This window comes from Pinus tabuliformis, chromosome 9 (assembly GCF_031772625.1).
Source record: "Pinus tabuliformis cultivar Carrire ecotype Pingquan chromosome 9, CPIR1, whole genome shotgun sequence".
Classification (NCBI taxonomy): domain Eukaryota; kingdom Viridiplantae; phylum Streptophyta; class Pinopsida; order Pinales; family Pinaceae; genus Pinus; species Pinus tabuliformis.
Genome location: NC_142307.1, coordinates 908,179,514 through 908,203,426, shown reverse-complemented (window position 1 = coordinate 908,203,426; position 23,913 = coordinate 908,179,514).

The following is a 23,913-nucleotide window of genomic DNA, read 5'->3' as shown; positions in this document are numbered from 1 at the left end:
TTCACTGAAATTTTCTCACTTGTTGTTAAAATTTCATCCATTAGAGTCATTCTTGGTCTAATTGCTACTTTAGACTTAGAATGTGAACAATTAGATGTAAAAAATGCTTTCTTTCATGGTGAATTGGAGGAAGAAATTTATATGGAGCAGCCAAAGGCTTCATAGGAAAAGGAAAAGAAGTCCTCATTTGTAGGTTGAAGAAGAGTCTCTATGGGTTGAAACAAACACCTTGAAAATGGTACAAGAAATTTGATTCATTCATGTTGGAACATGGTTTTCAGAGGTTGGAAGCTAACCATTGTGTCTATATCAAGAGGTATGATCGAGGAAAATATATCATATTATTGTTGTATGTGGATGACATGTTGATTGTTGGACATGATAAGAATAATATCAATAGGTTGAAGAAAGATTTGGGTAGCAAATTTGCAATGAACGATTTTGGGACTAGCACAAAAGATATTGGGCATGCAAATTAGGCGTGACATGAAATACAAAAGGTTACATGGTTGTCACAAGACAAATATATCAGGAAGGTGCTTGATAGGTTTAATATGAAGGATGCCAAGCTAGTTGGTAGACCCCTTGCATCCCACTTCAAGCTGAGTACTAAATTATGTCCTACTGATGACAAGGAGAAAGAAGAGATGAGCAAGATTCCTTATGTTTCAGCACTTGGCAGTTCGATGTATCCCATGGTATGCACACGACCAGACATTGCATATTCAATGGGAGTAGTGAGTAGGTTCCTTGCCAATCCAGGAAAACAACATTGGCAAGCAGTAAAATGGATTTTGAGGTATCTTAAGGGTACTAGTCATTATTGTTTATGTTTTGGTCATGATGAGACTGTGCTTGAAGGATTTAAAGATGTAGATTGGTTGGAGATATGGACACCAGAAAGTCCACTATAGGTTATTAGTATACATTTGCAAGTGCAACAATATATTGGGTGTCAAGGCTACAAAGAATAGTAGCCTTCTCTACAACAGAAGCAGAGTACATAGTTGCAATAGAAGCTTGTAAAGAGATGTTGTGGATGCAACAATTCCTAGGAGAGATAGGAATAAAGCAAGACAAGTATGTGTTATGTTGTGATAGTCAGAGTGCCATTCACTTGGAGAAAAACCCAGCATTTCATTCAAAAACCAAGCACATTAACTTAAGGTACCATTGGATCCAGCATGTGTTGGAGAAAGAACAATTATCCTTGAAAGAGATCCATACAGATAGGAACCCTGTTCATATGCTCACTAAGATTCTACCTCGAAATAAACACGAGTTATGTAAAGGCATGGTAGGACTCGCTGTGACTTGATTCATGACTCTCATTTGGCTTCAAGTGGGAGAATGTCAAGTGTGAAGCCAAATTCATGTAGGATTCTAAATCCTTCTACAGCGCCATTAGTTTCTAGATCTCCATCTAAATCACATGCAAGATTCTAGATCCTTTTACGCCGCCATTAGTTTCTAGATATCCATCTAAATCACATGCATGATTCTAGATCCTTCTTCACCATCTATAAATTTGTAATTTCTCTGGCAAAGGAAAGAAAGCCAAGGTCCAGGCTTGTTACGTAATGCTAAGTGATTTTTGTTCTCCAGTGATCATTTTATCTATTCTGTTGTTTCTGATTGAGTAATATTGTTGTTTTTACATTTCTCTATCTCTGAGTATAAATCTGTTGTGTGTTATGTATGCTCTAAGCTAACATTTCCCCTATCAAAAACATGATTCAAATAGTGCATTTACAATATTTTTTTATTTTTTTTCTCGGATTCCGACCACTTTTAGTTGTCCGGCCAATTCCTCCGCCTCTCTAGAGGACTCCATTAAGTTTTATCAATTTGTTTACTGAGTTTACATGATCTCCTCATATATGCCTATTGAGAGCCTAACTATGACAAACTCAATAACATAGGAGACCATAGACTTCTTAAGCTAGCTTTAAATTCCAGCCAAAACCACCTAAGGCTCAAACGAGGTTGGTATAAAGACACTAAGGCTTGGCTAAACCATTGGGATATCGACGAGAATGTTGCTTTGCAAAGCATTAATAACATTAAAAATATTGTTACTTCTAAGTTCAAAGAAAAAAAGCGGGGTGAGAAAGATTTATTAGCTAAAAGAAAATTAAGATATTATGAGGAGGTCATCAACCCCACTCTAGAAGATTAAAAGTATTTCTCTGTTTTAACTAGCTCAAAGAAGAAAATTAATATAGCCAAGATTAGAACGAACCCTCATGAGCTTCATAGTGAAACGGGTTGTTGGGAAGTTCCTAAAACACCATGGCTAGAAAAGGGTCTGCCATCTTTGTGAGAATACGAACATTGAAGATGAAAAGCACTTCCTCTTAGAGTGCCCCGCGTACAACCACATTAGATCTCAGTTTTAAAATCTTTGTTGCAATACTGACCTTTGCTAGCCTTTTACGTTGTCAAAATTACCGTGACATCGGGAGGCTTCTCTCCAAGCTTTTTGAACATAAGAATAAAATCTTAAGTCAAACTAAACAATTCGTTTCTTTAGGTCCAATAGACAAAAGTTTGGTCTCAGTGGACGTTAACCACCACCACCATCATCATCATCATCATTAATTTTTATCACTTTCTTTAATGAGGTTACAAGATCTCTCTGGAGATCTTAGTTTGGCAAGACTAATAATAATAATAATATAAATGACAATGTATTTCGAATTAATTACATCATTATGATCTGGTCAACATTTCGAACCAAATAATGTGGTTCTTGTTGAAGAGAAAGGTGAAAAAATTCATCAATATTAAAGAATAAATAGCAAGGATACAACATGATCCAGAATTAGCCATTAAGAATTAGTTATTGAATTAATTAAAATAATACTTAATTAGAAACTAGCTATTATAAATTAGTCATTGTTTATTTATATATAAAAATTAATGAAATTAAAATTCATTTATAATACTATATGACTTAATTAAATAAAAACAATAAAATCATAAGGGTTCAAATTGTACAGAGTAACCATTAGAATAAGATTAATATTCTAGTTAACAAATTGGTTAATTAATTTTTAATTTTATATTAAAAAGTTAAGAATTAAGAATAAGAAAATTCAATAAAATAAGGATGAAATCAAAATTGAATTAAAAAAAATAAAATAATTAAAGAAATTTATGCAATTATTACTCAATAATATTAAAATTAGAAAAAAAAAGCGGGGGAGAATATAACAAGGGATGAATTAAGAAAAGAGGGCCTAAATCAAACTCTACTTAATTTCCGACCATCATCCCTATTGAGATTGATTGCATGCTTCTCAATCTCAATAGTTTCTCTTAGCTTCCTATGGTGGAGTGATCAACTCTTGCAATCACCCTTGCATGCTTAGTGCAGATAGGGTGCTTATATTTTTCTGCATGTCCAGCTAGAGCTGATGAATGAGAATGCTTGTGCCTAATGTTTGCCTCATGTTTTTGGATTGTCTAGTTAATGGAGCTGCCAATTTCTCCAATATAGGGAATCCCACAGGAATAGGGGATCGAGTAGACCCATTTCATGTCTTTAGGGTCTATAGCATCCTTAATAGATCTCATAGAATTTCTAATGGTATTAAGGGGTTTGAATGAAACAGAAAATTATTTCTTTTTAAGAATATGGAAAATCCTATGAGTGGTCCCTTGGATAAACTGGAGTTGCACCTTAGAGATAGGATCATCACGAGAAGGATCAACCTTAGACTCTTTACAAGCTCTTTAAAAAGCCTTGAGTCCTTGAGTTCTGCTATAGTCATTATTTTCAAAAACTTTTCAAAGATGAGATTTTTTCTCCTTTAGGTGTTTTTCATCATAAATTGTTAAAGCGCGGCACCACTGACATGATTTCTTATATTCTTAGAAATAATAAAGTTCATACTTCATTCAAACCCCTTAATAATATTAGAAATTTTCTAAGATATGTTAAGTACCATATAGACCCTAATGACAGGAAAGGGGTCTACTGATCCCCTGCTCCTATTTGATTTCCTACATTGGAGAAACTTATCGCTCCATTAACCAGAGAATCTAAAAACATGCAGCAAACATTAGGCACAACCGTTCCTGCTGATCAGAACTCGCTGAACATGCAAATAAACATAAGCACCATGTATGCATTGAGGATGTGAAAGTCATTCCAAAGATAAATCACTTCCACCATAGGTGTCACGCCCCTACACCTGTGGTAGTCCTCCAACCGCTTATAGCGAGGTGCGGCACCACCGAACACTTTCTTTTCACCAATACTTATGTTCGTGGACTATGCCTACTTTCACTTTAACATTACTTAGCTTGTGTTTCGCAACTAAGTAAACATACATTTATCCTTTATACCAATGAAGCCCATACTCATTCATTATCCATAGCAATTATAACAAGAACAACAACAATTGCAACAGTATAAAGGGGAGGGGCAACTCCCGTAATGTGAGTCTGCCCGAATCAATATATTATATAATCATCATTTTTACAATGTACAAACTAAGTCCTTGGGGAACCCCAAATTTACACTTAGCCAAATTTTCACAACTTCGGCAAACTCAGTTGCCCAGCTCGTCGGCACCTTCGCATGGTCTCTGCACGACTCTCCAACCCATCATTCACCTTGTTGCACGTCTTCGCCAGTTCGTTCTTCGTTTGGTCGCAAACGCCCAAACCGTGTATCCCTGCCCACACGCAGTCCCGCTTGCCAACTCTTGACAAACGCCCAAATCATATGCACAACACATAGTACCGCCTACCCAACTCAACGACCTCCAGTTCCAGCCTCTGTTTCACCTTCGTGCACACTTGCACGGTGGGCGGGCGCTCACCCAAGTCGCCAAGACACCCACGCCAAGTCGTCGCACAATGTGGGTGCCACACACTGTGCACGCCCTTCTCCAACCGGCGGGCGACCCTGCCCGCGCCCTTCACCCAAAACCAAGAGGTGCGTTTCACTTCTGTGCGGCTTCGCCCAAGAACGGGCGCATCTCCAAATCTGCGCCCTCCTTCCTTTGCTGCGCCTTCACTTGTCCTACGCACTTCTCCTTGAGCGATGAGCGAGTTGGATGATTTGAAATGCCATCTACGCACTCCCAATATATACACAAGGTTGGAGCGTAGTCTGGTTGTCCAGCCGACTTGCCCAACCTACTTCGCACACCCCTACTTCATTGCAAATTCGCCCAACACACCGTCGGCTTGTCTACATTGTAGGTCAGCCTCCATAAGTTGTAACTCATGCCACCACGCCTATAAACATGCCAGCTCTCCTCCCTTATGTGCATTATATCTTCGCACTTCAAGAGAACTTGCATATCATTCAAGCCGCGGCCGCATGACCGTCCCACCGCAGCTCGCACAACTGGTCGTCGCACCGTCGTGCACGACCGCCCGTCGCACAACCGCGTTTGCCCATGCACGCACCTGGGTCGCCCACGCCCAAACACGTCGCACATCTCCGAAGGCCTTACATCCTCCTCCACCTGAAATCGTTGTCGTCCTCGACAACATACCATCCTGGTAGCCATCCACCAAGATCATCATCATCCATGATGTCGACTCCTCCACATAAGGCAAACATCCCTGCAACATATGTAGAACCACTGTCTCCATCATGTCTCGCCTCGGCAACCATCTGTCACCAAGATCACCATACCAAGGTATACACCTTATCATCCATCAGAGATCATCTCAATCCATGATCATCGACCACCCTGTCACAACCTCCACATGCTGCTCCCCATCATGGAAAGTTGTCCCTCCATCCAAGCTACATGCCTACTGCAACATCTCGTGTCGACCTCATCATGTGTCATCTTGTGAACTGCTGCCATGGTACTCCAACATAATGCTAACGCATTTCTGCACATTGAGCTCCCTCATGTTTGAACTAGTCGGATGGCCAGTCCAACTGTCACGTTCAATCATGAGAATGCACATCCTCATGCCACCATCAGTTGTTTCTCAAAACACCCTTCCACATCCTTAACTCGATCAAGAATCCATCTCCATATAAGTAAGCCATGCTCAGGTCCATGAAGTCACCTCCATCTCATCTACAACATGTTGTCAAAGTAGTTGAGTTTCGGCTCAACCCATGCCCAAGTGCAGCCACCAAGGCATCATCATCATTGTTGTAACTCCATCACTCCAAAGTGTCTCATACCGATCCTCCACATCAAGTCACTCTTCCAAGCCATGCCCATACATGTACTTTGGAAGTATGCATCCCATACTGCATCAAAGTCTCCTGACCTCAGCTCCTCAATGCATCAAATCCTCTAAGTCCACCATGTATGAAGTCCCTAAAAGTCACAACAATCTCATGTCATCATAAGCTCCACGAGTCATCTCCAACCAACATCTCCATGTAATAGGGATGCTCCATAATCTGCTCGCAACTCCATCCAAGTCCATGGTCTTGTTGCACAAGAGTATACAACTTCTCCATAGGCTCACAAGTAACAAGTCTCCAACCTGATGTCCATGACTATGTTGCCCATGTAGTCCAACCATGTAGACCTACCACAACAATCGGTCATCCTCATCCAAACTACAATCTTCGGTTTAGTGAACTCGATCACCCAACCATATCATCATGTCATGAGTCCCTTCATCATAGCTCCTCCACCAAAGTGTCCACCACGACTATCTCTTGGTCTCGGCCATGAGAAGTCCACCCAATCATCACAAGTGTGTGCCCTCCTCAACTGTCCATGAGTCATGCCGGGCACTTAGCCAATTCTCCATGTGGCTAAAGCATGACCCAATCCTCCACAATGATCATCAAGTCCCACCCTTGTCAAGGGCCTTTGTACCTTTTACCATAAGGTCACAAACAACCCCAACAAGTCCTGCAGCAATCAACAATCCTTGTTTCTCCATACAAGGTTCCATCATAGTCATCCATGGTAAGATCCTCCATAGCCTCGGCAAACTGGCTTTGCCTTTCTCTGCATATGGTCCATCTACCAAATGCTTAAATGAAACACAAGTATCAATACTTACTTCATCATCATGAGGCTCTTCCTCATTCATCCATGTCCACAAACTGCACGATCCTGGTCCAACTTGATCATCCTCAAGTTCATCCTCCATCATGGTCATGTCTGCAATATCTTCAACTGTCACGGCTTCCTCTTCCTTGATAGCACAATTTGCAACTTCATCTTGCTCCATTGTCCATCTAAGTTGAAGAAGCTCATCTTCAACATTCTTTTCCAAGGCTTCAAGTTCTTCACGGATTCGGGGCCTCTCTTCCTTCAACCTCTTCAACCTGTCCAAGGTAAGCAAGAGCTTCCTTCCACCTTCTCCCAAACTTGCCATGCCTTATCGTTCAGCTTGGTCCAAGCACTAAGCTTCACCTCTGCTAAACCTGCTTCCACTGTCACGAGCAACCTTGCTCAAATATCAACTGTCAAGTGTATGTACACCTGCTTCACCCAGCTTCCTCCAAGACTCCTCCAAGTCTTCATACTAGCTCTGATACCAACTGTCACGCCCCTACACCTGTGGTAGTCTTCCAACCGCTTATAGCGAGGTGCGGCACCACCGAACACTTTCTTTTCACCAATACTTATGTTCGTGGACTACGCCTACTTTCACTTTAACATTACTTAGCTTGTGTTTCGCAACTAAGTAAACATACATTTATCCTTTATACCAATGAAGCCCATACTCATTCATTATCCATAGCAATTATAACAAGAACAACAACAATTGCAACAGCATAAAGGGGAGGGGCAACTCCCCGTAATGTGAGTCTACCCGAATCAATATATTATATAATCATCATTTTTACAATGTATAGACTAAGTCCTTGGGGAACCCCAAATTTACACTTAGCCAAATTTTCACAACTTCGGAAAACTCGGTTGCGCAGCTCGTCGGCACCTCCGCACGGTCCCCGCACGACTCTCCAACTCGTCGTTCACCTTGTTGCACGTCTTCGCCAGTTCGTTCTTCGTTTGGTCGCAAACGCCCAAACCGTGTATCCCTGCCCACACGCAGTCCCGCTTGCCAACTCTTGACAAACGCCCAAATCGTGTGCACAACACGTAGTACCGCCTGCCCAACTCAACGACCTCCGGTTCCAACCTCCGTTTCACCTTCGTGCACACTTGCACAGTGGGCTCGCGCTCACCCGAGTCGCCAAGACACCCACGCCAAGTCGTCGCACAATGTGGGCGCCACACACCGTGCACGCCCTTCTCCAACCGGCGGGCGACCCTGCCCGCGCCCTTCACCCAAAACCAAGAGGTGCGTTTCACTTCCGTGCGGCTTCGCCCAAGAACGGGCGCATCTCCAAATCTGCGCCCTCCTTCCTTTGCTGCGCCTTCACTTGTCCTACGCACTTCTCCTTGAGCGATGAGCGAGTTGGATGATTTGAAATGCCATCTACGCACTCCCAATATATACACAAGGTTGGAGCGTAGTCTGGCTGTCCAGCCGACTTGCCCAACCTACTTCGCACACCCCTACTTCATTGCAAATTCGCCCAACACACCGTCGGCTTGTCTACATTGTAGGTCGGCCTCCATAAGTTGTAACGCATGCCACCACGCCTATAAACATGCCAGCTCTCCTCCCTTATGCGCATTATATCTTCGCACTTCAAGAGAACTTGCATATCGTTCAAGCCGCAGCCGCATGACCGTCGCACCGCAGCTCGCACAACTGGTCGTCGCACCGTCGTGCACGACCGCCCGTCGCACAACCGCGTTTGCCCGTGCACGCACCCGGGTCGCCCACGCCCAAACGCGTCGCACATCTCCGAAGGCCTTACAATAGGAAACTAAGAGATGCTATTGAGATTGAATTTTCTTACAATTTATTTATTTATTAATAAGAATATTAATGTTATTCTAATAATTACTCTATAACATTTGATCTCTTATGATTTTATTGACTTTATTTAATTAAGTCGTATAATATTATAAATAAATTTTAACTCAATTACTTTTTTATATATAAATAAATCACAGCGATGACTAATTTAAAATTAAATACTATTTTAATTAATTCATAATGACTAATTCCTAAAAACTAACTCTTATGCATTCTCGCAATTTATTTTTTAAGATTGATATATTTTTTCTCCTAAAAATAAACCACATTAATTAATATAATTAATCTGAAAGACATTTTTATTAACCAAATAAATCACAAAAATCTAAGATCTAATAAAAAATAATAATATAACTTAATTCAAATTTTAAATAATAACAATTTACTGCCGTCTTGGAAGCCCTGATGGGTACAATTCAATATCTCATGTCATTGTATCCCTTCACCGCCCTTTCCATTATCGATAGTTATTAATAGATTAATTATAACGAAATGCCTTTTTGTTTTCTCTTGGTACACATGAAACCAAAAATGTGACAATAATATGCTCATCACTACACCAACTCTAATTATTTTAGATGTTAAGTGATATATGACATACGCTGGCCACTTGCAAATCAATCTGCTCATAACTAACCCGCAGTAACCCGCAGTGTCATTGGATTACTTGCGCTGCTTTATCGATAACATTTTGCAAGAAGGGATATGATTGTTTTCAAGAGGCAAGTATATTTAAATCTTGTCACTTTTTGAACGTAATTACAGTTATTATTTTAACAGCAGACCACTTACCTTAGAGGGCCATACATATAACACTATGTCGCAGCGATACCCCTATTTAACTAAGTGCGTTTCATACGACAGATAATCTTTTCAATCGTAGAGATGTAAAGGGTTAGGGAGACGCCCAAAGGTTGGAACATTCAGTTTAGTTCGAGCAATTCAATATGTCAGTATATCATGGTAAGTCCAGCTGCCATTGTTAGTGTTGGTGTTTTTCAACACAATCACACTTTTTTTTTTATGAACTAAGTGTTATGAGCTGTAAATTCTAGTAGGTTGTTGACTTAGGTTGTGAACTGAGCTGTTTTTATAGTTAGGGTAGATATCCAGAGTTTACATCGTAATGAATGGAAGATAATGTGACTAATACAAAACTCTTACACCCATTTGATTTTGGACAGTTTTTGATAACTAATTAGAATGAAACATTTATATAATTTTTAATGGATTTGTGAAATTTGCATATATAAATATTTCAGTATAAATTCAAAAATATGATTCAACTAACCAAAAATTCCAATTTTGGATTGTAAAATTCTATCCCCAAGAAAACCAAAACTTAGAATAACTGACAACGCTAGAATGAAGTGCACTTTGATTTTTCTTTGCACAGACTGGATAGAAAATGTCAGAATAATATGTTCGTCTCTACACTTGCTCTAATTATTTTAGGTAATAAGTGACATATGGCATACGCTGGCCACTTACAAATCAATCTCTTCATAACGAGGCCCCACGCCCCACTCTCTTTGGCTTATCTTGGGCTCACTTATTGAGCTTTATGCCATTCGCAATTAATCCAACATTATCTAACAATGACTGTGCCTGTTTTTATTAGACTAATATTTGTAGTAGTTATCCGAAAATATATTTAAATCTTGTCACCTTTTTGGTGGTGTGATTATGTTTTAAATTATGCGGTGAAGGAGACAAATTTGATTCTGTATTACACTGAAAAGGTTTTGAATCTTACGTCAACATAAATATTCCATACAGTTCTGTTCTCTTCATAGGTTCTCACAAAATACAAACAATACGGGTTGCATGTTTTTTATCCACATAATACATTTTTTATTCTTCAGTACAGTGGAAAAGGTCTGAAGGTAATGTGAACATAAATATGCCATGCTGTTGAGATTTCTAACCAGATACAGATTTGTCGTTTTTTCCGGATGTTAATATATTTGCTTACTTTTGAAAGACGAATGGTTCATGTGATCGCTCGGCAAATTGGAGAAACGTTGGGAATAAAAGCGTGTTTTACTATCCAAGAGACCTGAGAGTATTGCTTTTACGTGACTGCTAAATGAATGGAAAATTCAGTGACAAATAAGTCGATCTCTAGTAATGTCACGAATTCAACATCGTCACAGTCGCCAGTTCCATATATATTGGCAGCAGTGTCTACCTTGGTACTCTTTGCTTCAGTTGTTTTTCTAGTACTGGCATGTCCTTACTGGAAGTTATGGGCCCAACGGCAAGATTCAAGTCATGGCCCAGCTTCAGGCGAAGGTCACGAGGAATGTTCAGAAGTTCAATTCGAAGATATTGAAGACAAAGTGATGGTGATTATGGCTGGGGAAGACCAACCTACATGTTTAGGTATGCCTGTTCCTTGTGCAGATACTACATTAAACAAAGTTGCAGGAGAATGATAAATGAATGTTGTATGTGGTGTGGTATAGACATGAGATTTGTTATAACGGGGTGCTGTCCATAACCTGTTCTTTACTCTCATGGTCTCTGAAAGTTACTTTGGCAGAGTATATATATATATATATATTTATTGATTCACATGAGACTGAGAAGAGTATGTAATCTACTTATGGCTCTTTGGGTTTCAAAAGTTTCCCAGCTCACTTTCTGTTGTGGCTAGGATAAAGTCGTTTTGCACACAATCTTCTCCTTTGATTTGTTTTAAGATTAAGAAATGGTAAGAGGCCTGTTTATATGATTTTTCAAAAGCATTCTGCATATGTCTGCAGATAGAAAAAACTGTTTTACTAGTTTGGTTGGTTTTAAGAATAAGAAATGGTAAAAAGCATGTATATCTCAGATTATATTTTGCATCCTGAAAATGTTTGCTCATTAAAATAAAATAAATGTCTGACCAGGCGAAAATTGAGAGTTCTCTCGAGTCTGTGTCTGCTAGTTTCGAAATTCTGCCACAGTATTTCAATAAAGTATGATTAATTTAAAAGTTTTTATTGACGTAGATATATCTAGGTTCAAGATTGATATAAGTTTCCTTTCCAGCAGACATGTTTATGCTTTATATTTCTATTTATAGATATGTGATGATGGGAAAGGTTGCCTTCTTGTTTACTTTACTATGATAACTTTTTATAAATGTTAAGTAGTTTTTGTTTTTGTTTTTTATTTTTTAAATAAAATTGTTTTTTTTAAGATTTAAATAATTAATTAACTTCTTTTCTAAATATGAACAATATAAAATATTTTTAATTGAGTTGAGAGGCTTATTTGATAACTAAGTTTATATGATGTGTAAGTTTGTCTATCTGTCATCAAAGTTGAAACTTTACTCATGTTCACCAAACTAAAGTTTACAAAAAATCTAAAAATTAAAATTAAATAACTATACAAAACATTTAAATAATGTCTACTCATAAAAAAAAAATAGAAGTGAAGAAATTGGATCCCTCTTGGCTCATGTTAGAACCGTATTTAAGATGAATCTATGCTGGAATAATTTTATAACAAATTGTCTATGGTCATTGAAAAATAGGAATATGGCTAGAAAATAATATGTATAATATTTTTTTTAATATGTCTAATAAATTTTTAAAGTCTAAAGAGATAAATTGAAACCAAACTTTCATTAAAACCAAAAAAAATATATTAATAATAGAATTTTTGTATTAAGAAATAGAAAATACCTAGAATTTTTTTGCTTTCAATTACAAAAACATAATTTTATATAAATTTTATGGGAAAAGTTATAAAGTTGATATAAAATTATGTTATGTAAATTGAAAGTAAAATAAGATCTTATATTTCTTTTCCACTTCAAAATTATTAGAATATTGCAAAGTCAAATTCTTATTGTAGCAATCATATCTCTAGTCTATCCCACCTTAGGTTCTAAGTTTCATTCTCCACATAGTGCCTCCAAAGGGAGGAAAGCCCGATCTCTCCCTCTCATCTTATTAGCACATGGTGCACACAAAACATCAAGCTAACATTGATCACCTTTATGTCCCCTCAACAGCAGAACATCCGATGGGAAATGGATATCATTTCTAGGAAGATATGGAACATAAGATATCAAAATCATGCATAGAAAATATAAAAGATCTCTCAAAATTGTAGATTGCCCACCACAAATAATTACACAGGTATAACACATGCGCCACCGTGTTATCATTTACATATTCATTGGGGTATGGCCAACTAAAAAGGCTTTGACAGGATAAATCACTTCCAAATGGAAACCTAAGGCCTGTTACGATCTATAATAGGGATTGAAGGGCTCCCTTATGATAATTTGTTTTGTTTCTTTCTTTTTGTCTATCAAAGAAAATGATAATTTTAGAGGAAGTAACTTTTTTCCTCAACTTCCTTGGCATGTATCTCCAACAATGGGTGGAAAGATTCAACCACGACAAAAAAGATTTTGAATGGGTTGTAGGATGGATTCACATGTACTCCTTGTTGATAGAATATTTAGATGAAAAAAACTCTATAGGACATTTGTAACAAGCTTAGATCCTTTGTTAAATTGTCTAAGCAAATGAGGAAATTATGATACACTACATATGCTTAGATATATGTCTATCTAAAAATATCTCTACCATTTCTACAGGTCATAAGAGTCATGCATGAATATCTAGACTAGACGTAGACCCTAGAATATGAACATATCCCCTTTCAATGCCTTAAATCCCATAAGCATCACCATATTTATAGAGAATGTATAATGAATAAGTTAGTAAAGGATCTAGTGGCTAAGGGGAACATGGATGCAAAATGTTTCACCAAAGTAACATAAAAGAAACATCCAAATAGAAGGCATCAACTAAACGAGTGTGCAAAAAGGGTCTCTACTAACAAAAAATTTTATTCCCTCACAGATCTACAAAAAATATCTAAGGTACATGATCACGAAGCAATTCAGGCATGCATGGACATTGAATACCCATAGAAAGCTTTGGGAATTAAACCATTGATTAATAATCCAAGCAAGAGAACGAACATCAAGTCGCACCAATGCCAACCCATGCTAGGGAGGAGGAACTGGTGATGATGGTTGAAGACGCTAACATAAATATGAACAGGTTGGACCTTCTATTCTCGGAAGAGCCATGCAAGAGGAATGATATACAATCCATTCCACTGGTGCAATTTCAACTACTCTATTAATTCTTGCATAAAGGTAGGGTGTCCAAGGGACTTAAAATTCAAGGTTCTATCAAAAAAGAGTCGATCAAAGGGGAAAAAAGGTAAATATGAAAATAATAAAGGAACTAGTGGCCAAACTAGTTGATTATGGGAATTACAATTAGATCACCCAGTTCCTTTCCACTTCCAACCTCGTTTCCTTATGAAAATTATATCCTGGAACATTAGGGGGATCAATCATCACTTAAAACATAAAATTTTGTAGAAAAGAATTATGTATGATAGAAAAAAAGTCCTAAAGATACAGGAAAATAAATTTCCAAGTTAAACATGTAAAAGCATTCTTACCTGAATCTGGTAGGGAAACAAGGTTTTATCGGTGGTAGCTACAGGTTCCTGGAGAGGTCTAGTCATTGTATTGAATCCATGTTTGATATCAATGGATGATGCTATGGACACATCCAAGACATTGGGAACCTCCTATCACACGGAATAAGTCGATCTTGCGGACAAGATAGACCTTCCTAGAATCTAAAGAAGACCTAATGATAGGCAAACCAACCAGACACTATCTTTCTCTAAATATGCTTTGATAAACAATAGCAAAAAAGTGTTTTTAGGGCCTACCTTAGGTCCAAAGCAAGCTTGTGGATGCCCTCGCTCCTTTGATCCAAATGAGCTCCTTTTCGCGAATCTGCAAACACAAACAAGGCAAACAAATTAAATAGCACCTGAAAAGCCAATTGTATAAAACATATTTAACATGAAAGTCAAGGAGTCCATGAAACAAATAACATGAGATACTTGTTGAGAAAAATGAGTTTGATTGTATTAATTCAGAAGAAGAAGAACTTTACAACATTTTCATTGACGCTGTACAAGCTCCTCCCAGGGTCCAACAAGAAGTCTCCTCTACTTTGACAAGTTTCACTCACTCCCCAATGAAGCCAAAAAGATGTGTGATCTCTCCTCTTAAGCTCAACTAGGAAGTCTTGATTTCACCAACATTTACCCTAAAAAATGTTCAGCTTCTAACCTCCCCAGCAACCAGCCCAATGCCTATATTTATAGTGCAATGGAGGGAGGTTAGTAGGTCCTCCTTCAAAGGGATAAAGCCCTACTTCAAAAGGATAGCTCCTCTCATCAAGGGATTAGCTCCTTCTCTTTTGGGATGCATGAACCACCTCAGAGCGAACAATCCACGTCAAAATTCCTTCTAGAAACCTCTAGAATTAACCCAAAGTGAGTTTTTTAAGATAAAACTTGTGCCTTTTGACTTTCACAGGGGTCCGAGAAAGTGCAGAACGCGAGTTACATTGATTTTTAATGTCTTTCTCTCATTTCCAAAGTTTGATTTGAAGAACTGAGGTCTGAGACTTGCTTAGGAGGATAGTACAAGTGATGATAGACCCATACTAACTGCAAATAGTCATGGTGACGATATTTTTGTGTAACAGATTGCCCCCTAAAGTGCGAAGTCTGTAGTAGATGAGGATTTCTTATCATTTAGGAAGAGTGAAGTACTTTATCATTTCAAGGATCATCTTGTGGAGAGCCCGGTTGGAACCTATAAAAACATTCAATGAAAGATATATATATGAGATCATATCATCGCTGAGGTAGGCATTCCCATACTCAGATCAAAACTGACTAGAAAAACTAACTACTGCTATGATATAGGAATGATCTTGTAAAACATCACAAGTATAGACTCATGTGGACACAGTATGGACGCAGCCATCTGTTTATGAATAGTCCATTATATAATGAATACAAAATTCCTCGCAGCCTGGATTGTGGAAACTAGATCCAGGGTCTTCATTTCTACTTCCCGAAACAGTACAATTCTATCCATGCGAATGAATGTGTTGATGTCGAACATGGTAGAAACCACTTGATTACCAGTCAATGATGTAAACTGTTAACAAGTGTGAGAGAAACCACCAGTGATGTCAATGGCTCTCAAAGTACCCAGTACAATCCATGAGATGCGAATAAATGTGTTGATGTCGAACATGTCACGGAATCCTTTGATCGAAAGTCAGTGATGTAAACTTGTCGTCAAAGGCGAGAAACCTACCATTGAGGCATGCAGACTTCAAGGTACTGATGGTTCCTAGATCATCTTTCTAGATAATGAGCTGATGTCAATAGAAAGTGATCCGTCATAGGCAAGCCCACAACACGAAATCATAGATCAAGTTGAAGAAATTTAGTTGTAAGGACTAACTCAGGGATGGTCAACATGGATGACAGATATTTTGCAAATGAATGGCTTATTGGCAGTGACCTCTTGAACACATAACGACACGACAGATGGCTTGGTGACAATTGACCCAAAGTTAATACCCAGAAACCGGCTGAAGGCTTTCAATGTGGTTTGGTCAACTGTTAGGCAAAGGATTTCCCAACCCAGGTGAATGAAAGTGTCGTGTTCAAGAGTGGTTGCAAAGTATGACAAACAGGCTCATTTTTCTCTCTTTTCCCCCACCATTTCCGGCAAGTACCTCTTTATTTTTGACAAGCTTGAGGAGGACAACTTTTGCTTGATTATAAGCTCATCCTTCGGATGAGTCCAACTTAATTTAAATTCGAACCCTAAGAAGGAGTGGTTCGTTCCTGTTTGTAATTGAACAGGCCCTTTACTGTGAAATTTTAACGATTCCAGTATAGGAGAAGCTCGGCATTTTTCAATTTTAGAGAGTCTGAAAAACTTAAGAAGACTCTAGGGTTGACCTTTTTCGTAAATTTGTGTCTCCCAAGCCCTAAAAAGTATAAAATAGTACTTGAGAGAACCGCTTGATTTTTTACAGCCAAGGATTACTTTTCGTCATTAGTGCCCTTGACCCGAAAAAGTAAAAAGCGATCAATGACACATCGTTTTATGACCGATAACGAATTTGAAACGACAAAAATTCGGCAATCTTTTCATGTTTTTACAGTCGGAAAAGAGCTGTAAGGGGACCGTCTTTTAATTCCATTTTAACGAGTTTAAAAGAAACACTTGGCAATCTTTTCATGTTTTAGGAGTCAGGAAAGAGCTTAAAGATGACTCTACGTTGAAGACGATAGATTTCACCTGAATAATCCGTTATTCTGCACAAAAACACAAACATTACTCATACCTATTTGAAATGGATAAAAATGTCGCAAAATACATTTTCAAAGTGAAACATAAACAAATTTACAATTTATTTACTCAAAAAACTTTTAAAAAGGGCCTTTGTCAATTCATTTTTACCATTTGAGTTTGGGTGAGAAAATAGTGCTTTTGCTCAGAAAACTTTTCGTGAAGATTGCGGAAAATCCAACTGTCGGAATCGAACACCGTCTTCTCCAGGTAATCCACATCATCCCACTCTTCATTTTCAACTGTTTAGTTTTTTGTTTTAGTCTTTTATTTCATTTTTGGGAGGGTTTTTAGGCGCAAAACTTGCGCGCGGGGCCCCGCAAGTTTACCATTGCGGGCCTGCAGACCCCGACTTTTTCTCCACTGGGAAAAAGCTCAGGGTCCGCACCTTTCGTGTAGACAAAATGCGGTCCCAGGCACTGTGTCTAACCTGGAGGGTGCGGTCCCCGCCGCAAGGGTTTTGAACCCAAAAATTCTTAAAAATGGACCACACAAAATATTTTCTAGCATTTTAATTTGTCTTTATACTTGATGCAGAGAGTACATCATGCTAGATTGGCGTAAACGAGAGCATGAGGATGTGGATGTTGCCACATGGAATCATCAGCCTTCACTTGATGCTTTGAGGGCATGCGGACTGTACAAATTCTGGTCCATTCGTGCCATGAGGGCTCAGGTGGATTTCTTACAGTGGCTGGTTGACAGATGGAGCATACAGGACCAATGCTTCTTCATTGGCGGCCAGCAGCTCGAAATCGAGCCGGCGGACATATATTTCTTGACTGGTTTGCCTAAGAGAGGCGAAGACTTGACTCTGCACGGGACTAGGCCAGGTGGCCAGTCTGTCGATAGCCTCCGGCTAGAGTACTGCAACAGCCAGGCTATAGACAAAGGGATAGACATAAAGATGATATCCCGTCCTGAGATCATGGTAATTGCATTCACTGTCACCAAACTTTCCGGAGCTGCCACATTACATATTGCCACCAGATCCGAGATGCGTATGGTAGTTGATTGCTTTCGAGGCACCATCTTAACCTGGTGCGACGCTGTGTTGGCCAATGTGAAAGGCCAACTGACAAGGGCCAAGAACGGACGACTAAAGACCTTTGGTTGTGGGGCTTTGGTTGTGATTTTTGGCCTAGAGAGGGTTCCTATGCTGATCCCAAAACACCTTACTGTTGGAGCTGGGATTCCTAGAGAGCCCAAACTGATGCGATGGGTCGCAGTCATGGCCTGTCACCTGGACGAGAGGACAGAGGTTGCTCGATTCAAACCTGAGTATTTCCAATGGTTGGAAAACTAGGTATTTTCTATTCAGGGCTTCCCTTACGCTGGGATAGATTTTCGTGGTGACCCAGACATGGTTCTTCCACCAGGAGAGCAGTGGGATGAGTCAGGTAAAATCCTTTTCAACATTTTTCCTATTTTAATTTTTTTTGTTATTTTTCCATCGTCTCAAAACTGATAGTAAAAATTTCAAATGCAGATGTGGGTCCACAGCGACCAGCCGCTCTCCAGCCTTTCGAGAGGAGGCAACCAGTTGCACCCGCGCCAGCCCCACAGGACAAATCAGCAGAGGTTTTGGCCGAGTTGGAGGGTCATCTCGAGCGCTTGACAGGAGATATTCCTGAGACCACTATAGACGACATTCCTCGTCGACTTCAGCGCTATGTGATTGGAGTCCCGTGACCTTTTAGGAGGTTCCTTTGCAAGGTGGCCCGTGCAGTGGTTTCTTATAGAGATCATCACTAGTGATAGGATGATCGCCTATTGTGGGCACATATGACATTTTGTTTTTTGTACTTATCATTTTTGCAGATCATAAGGTGTTTTTCAACCTATGATCAAGGACGATGTATTTTTTGACACACTCCTATATATATCACTATTACCGGCTTATCTTGTAAATCATGTTATGGAATGGCTTTAAATTTACATGTATGATTATTGCAAATGTCTATTTAACATTCGAGAAGAAATTGCATCTGCTAATGTATTTAAAGACCTTGGAATATGCTGATATTCGATATAATCAAATTCACGTTCCAAGAGATGCACTCTCAAAAATAATCTTAATAACACTGGATTTCTAATGGCATACACTCTATTAAGCTGTAATACAACGAGTTCAGAATCTAACCTCACTATCAAACTCTGAATCCCAAATGAAATAGATTCAGATAATAACTCAATCACTGCACTATACTCGGCAATGTTGTTCATTGTTTGACCGAGGCTTACCCCATGCATAGATACTAACTCGTTAGAGGGTGAATAGATAACCCAAGCTGCGGAAGAGATGTTCCGTGTATTACGACAAGAACCATCAGCGAAACCAATGTATGTTTGGAGAGGCATCGACATCTGCAATATCAAGAGTAAAACCAAGATAAGCAGGAATAATGACGAAAAAACACTCTCTAAGCTAAGCACACTGTTTAAACTAAAACACACCAGCTAGAAAGAAAAACTATCCTAACTAAAAAATTCTCCATACCTATTCTTTTAAGCATAATACCTCTTCAAGTAAAGGCCATTTCTGGGTTTACCCAAAGAGTCCCCGTCAAAGTCTACCAATTCATAAGCCCCTTTGGCTAGCTTTCGATTGACAACATAGGGACCATGCCACATAGGAACGAATTTTCCAGCGCCTAATTTATCATTAGCTTGATCATAAACTAAGAATAGATCTCCTTCCGAAAAATTTTGAGGCGTCACATTTCAATCATACTGAGCTTTCATGCATTTTGCGTGAGTCTCGATCGCTAATGCAGCGTCACATCGATTCTCATCTAATTGAGCCAAGTATAACAAACGCTTTTCCTCTTCGGAAGTGGCTGGAAGCAACTTGATGGCCATTTGCAGTGATGGGATTTCGCATTCAATGGGTAACACGACTTCCAAACCATATACTAGTTGGAAAGGAGTGAACCCTGTTGATGCTTTTACTGAAGTTCGGTACACCCAAAGCGCTGAAAATAGCATGTTGTGCAAATTCGACCGATGAATCCCAATGATTCGTCAGATCATGATAACTAAAACTTTGTTGATGGACTCAACCAGACCATTTGCTTGTGGATAATAAGGGGTTGAACTATTGTGACGTAAATCAAGCTGGCCTGTAAGTTCGGTCATCATAACGTTTTGAAAATGATGCCCATGATCAGTGATTATTGCTTGCGGGACACCAAACCTAGCAATTATATGATTGAACACGAAAATTGCAGTTGTCTTGCCGTCTGGCTCGAATGTAGGCATCGCCTCAGCCCACTTAGTAAAATAATCTACCGCAAGGATGATATAGGCATGCCCCTCGGCCGAGTGAGGGTTAAATGTAATAAAATCGATACCCCATTTGGCAAAAGGACCAACGACAATTATAGGGTGGAGAGGAGCAAGTGGAGCGCGCATCATACGATCAAAAATCTGGCAGTTGTGGCATTTTCGGACTCCCATAATACAATCTTTAAACAAGGACGGCCAAAAGTAACCAGCGCGCAATATCTTTTGGGCTATGGAAAACCCAGACATATGACCGCCACATGCTCCAGAGTGACAGTCATTTAAATCCTTTTAGCTTCCTCGTGAGTTAAGCAACGTCGAAAAACAGAGTCCGCCCCGTGGCGATAAAGAGTATCTCCAATAATTCTGAATTGTTGGGACTGGAATCAAATTTTCTAACGTTCTGACCTTGAAATTTCTGGCCAAAAGGATTGGGTCTGGAGATAAACAATGATATCCCCATACGAGGGATCTAAAGTGCTGATTAGAAACAAGGATTCGTCTGCAATGGGCTCCTCCGCCACAGTTTCTGTGTCAGCACGCGGGAAGTCACACATTAACTCCACAAAAACTAAAGATTTTTTAGACTTAGATTTCGCAAATTCCAAGTCAAACTCTTGCAGGATAATGATCCATTTAGATTACTTGCCCCCTAGCAATTGCTTGGTCAAAATGTAGATCATAGGGTTGCAATCTGAAATTAATGTAGTTTTACGTAGCAGAATGTAGTGACGACAACGTTGGACAACTTGAACGGCTGCCAATGGCAATTTCTCCACATGTGTGTATTTTAGCTCAGTTGGATTTAACGTTCGACTAAGGTAATATATCACATGTTCCGTTCCGAATTCATCTTCCTGAACTAAGACCATTCCAATGGTGGAATAAGAGGCGGCGAGATACAAGAAGTAATCCTGGTTGTAATTGGGAGGATGCAACAATGGTGCATGGGTCAACGCGTGTTTGAGTGCATCAAAATATTTATGAGCTATCTCATCCCAATAGATTGGAGTGTTCTATTTCAACAACTGGGTAAAACCCTTTGTAACCTCAGTGTAGTTAGGAATGAATCGTCGTAAAAAGTTTGCTTTCCCGTGCAAACTTTGGAGTTGGCAAAGACTCGAAGGAGGAGGCAATTTGATGATAGCTTTGACCTTCGAGGGATCAAAGCGAATGCCAGCTTTCGAAACTAAAAACCCCAGCAATCACCCATTTCTATACAGAAGACGCATTTGTGTGGGTTCAACTGAATCCGATAATGCCTACACCTCATAAAGATTGCTCGTAAATGGACGCCGTGATCAGCTCGATGTAATAAATGAGCAGGCAAGTCATTAAGATAAGGTTGCACAATGTGCTTAATGTCATGAAACGCATAAGACATTGCCCTTTGAAAAGTTGCTCCAACATTCTTAAGCCCAAAAGGTAACTTGCAATAAGCAAATGTCCCCCATGGACAAATGAAAGCCGTTTTTGGTTGATCAGTAGGTAGAATATTGATATGATTGTATCTGGAAAAGCCGTCCATAAAGGAAAATATTTCGCTGCCGGCACAATCATCAATGATTTGATCGATATAGGGAGTTGGGTAATTGTCCTTTGGACAGGCTCGATTAATGTCCCTATAATCGATGCATATTCTTATTTTTCCCTGCTTTTTGTTAACTGGAACAATATTCGATACCCAATTCGTTAACTGGATCGGATAAATGAAACCTGCTTTCAACAATTTTTCAACTTCTGCTTTAATGGAAGCAGCTTTTCGTGGGTGAATCTGATGCAAACGTTGCCGGATGAGTTTAGCATCCGGGTAAGTCTTGATCTCATGAACAACAATCGCTGGATCAATTCCTGGCATTTCCTCATAGGACCAGGCAAACATGACACAGAATTCTTGAAATAGGGACTTATATAATTGAATTTCGTCATCTGTACATGAGGCACCTATATGAATGTTCTCAACAATTCCGGGCTTAACCGAAATGTTAATAGGAATAGTTCGAGAGATGTTTCCCAAATTTAACTCTGAATCAGGATGTTTCATTGGATTCTAAGGTTCCTTGACATATTCAGTTGTAAAAATTGATGAGAAATCATTTTCAAAACGATCATCCTCAGGTAAAAACAAAGATCTGTGATGGAGATCTTCCCATGGCAAATCATCTACGCATAGGATTTCACGAATTTGCTCATCAGAGTGAACAAGTTCAGAAAACGTAGTTAAATTTGAGGTTGATGTGAAAAGTGATTCCTCACGAACCACATTCATTAAGTCATTTTTGGTTGAACACGAGTCGGTAAACAAATGCACGGCTTCATAGGCAATTTCATATGGACTGAAAGGCATGGAATTACCAAATGAGTCTATCTCAGATTCAGAAGGAATGATCCAAGGATCATCATAAAGAACGGTGTCTGATGTAATCATATGAATGGTTGCGAATGAAGACAACGCGTTGATTGGAGGAAAAGGAAAAGTTCCCAGTAAACCAGCATCTTTAACTAATCCTACTCCAACATCCTTATATGGGATAGTCGTTTTACCAACATGCTGAATACTCTCCGAAGAGGCTGGGTCAGATGAAAAGTAAGCCAGCTGGTCTATAGTTACGATATTTCCATTGTGTGGAAACTTTATTACTCGAAAGACTGATGAAACGATAGCTGTCATAGCGTAAGACCAACTTCGATCCAAGAGAAGGTTGTAATCTAGAGGGGCATCAACCACCTCGACATCTAGACTAACGGTTTTTCCTTCAACCCCTATAGGAAAATTTTGTAGAATGCCAAAAGGATGAAACCCACGGCCATCAAAGGCCTTTAGAATTGTCGGGGATTGATTTAGCGAAGGAGAACCAAGCGATCTCCAACACTGTATCGACGTAATACACGTTGAGGCTCCCTCATCAATTATAGTCCGATGAATAGGCCTGTTTTTTACTATCACTGGAATCTGGAAAGCCATTTGATGAGGAAAACGCGGTGTACTATTTTCTAGATCGAAAATTATTAGGTTCGGGTCCTGAACATCAACAACTCCTATAGCCGACAAAAGTAATTTTCGTTGTGTTGGGCATGATTGCAGCACTTCCAAAGCCGACATTGTTGAGGGTGAAATAGCTAAATCCTCAACAATGTTATAATTCTGAGAAGGATAACGAGGTTTGCACTTTTCATCATTTGATTCCGCCTTTTCAGGTTTCTCCTTTGAATTTTTGTCCGTTTTATTCTTCTTTTTTCCTTTCTTCTTCCCACCGGATTTTGATTTGGCTGTAGATGACTCTACAACGTGAATATCGGCGGAAATATCTGCAGAAGAATCTCTTGTTGGGGAATCAGGCAAGGTTATGATAGGGGAAGAATTCTTGTAAGACTTCTTCTTACTTTTAGTGTTAATCGTGCCAATCATACCGTCGGCAGCATGAGATCCCGAAGGAGCTGCAGCGATTTGATTTTGCTTGGGAAGATCAGGGATTTTTTCATGTAACATACCCGACTGAGTATAG